At 34.8% G+C, this 454-nt stretch overlaps 1 non-coding gene across 1 annotated transcript; it reads right to left on the bottom strand.

Moving 5' to 3' along the window:
* Window positions 1–346: 346 nt before the first annotated feature.
* Window positions 347–454, bottom strand: LOC115064074. Its single transcript, XR_003843941.1, has one exon. It is a non-coding gene; the product is annotated as a U6 spliceosomal RNA (small nuclear RNA).

Here is a 454-nt window from a genome sequence, read left to right as displayed (position 1 = left end):
CTTCTCAAGATTTCAAAAATTTAGGGCTGGTGAGATGGCTCATTTGTAAAGGTACTTGTCACTGAGGCTGACAACTTGAGTTCAATCACCAGGACTCACATCCTAGAAGGTGAGTACCAACTCTCACAAATTGTCCTCTGATCTCTACATATACATGGTATGTGTGTAGCTTGCATATCTTCCTCTGACCCCATAAAAATGAAAAAGAAAAAACAGAAATTCAATATTCAGGACATTTGATCAACTATCTTCTTTTTAAAAAATGATTTATTATTATTATTATTATTATTATTATTATTATTACTGCTGCTGCTGCTATTGTTGTTGTTGTACCAGTAGTAGTATTTTAAATGTGGAACACTTCACAAGTTTGTGAATCCCCCTTGCACAGAGGTCATGCTAATTTTCTCTGTATCATTCTAAGGTTTAGTATGTGTGCTGCTGAAGCAATCAC

This window comes from Mus pahari, chromosome 5 (genome assembly GCF_900095145.1).
Source record: "Mus pahari chromosome 5, PAHARI_EIJ_v1.1, whole genome shotgun sequence".
Taxonomy (NCBI): Eukaryota; Metazoa; Chordata; class Mammalia; order Rodentia; family Muridae; genus Mus; species Mus pahari.
This window is presented reverse-complemented; position numbering and strand designations above follow the sequence as displayed.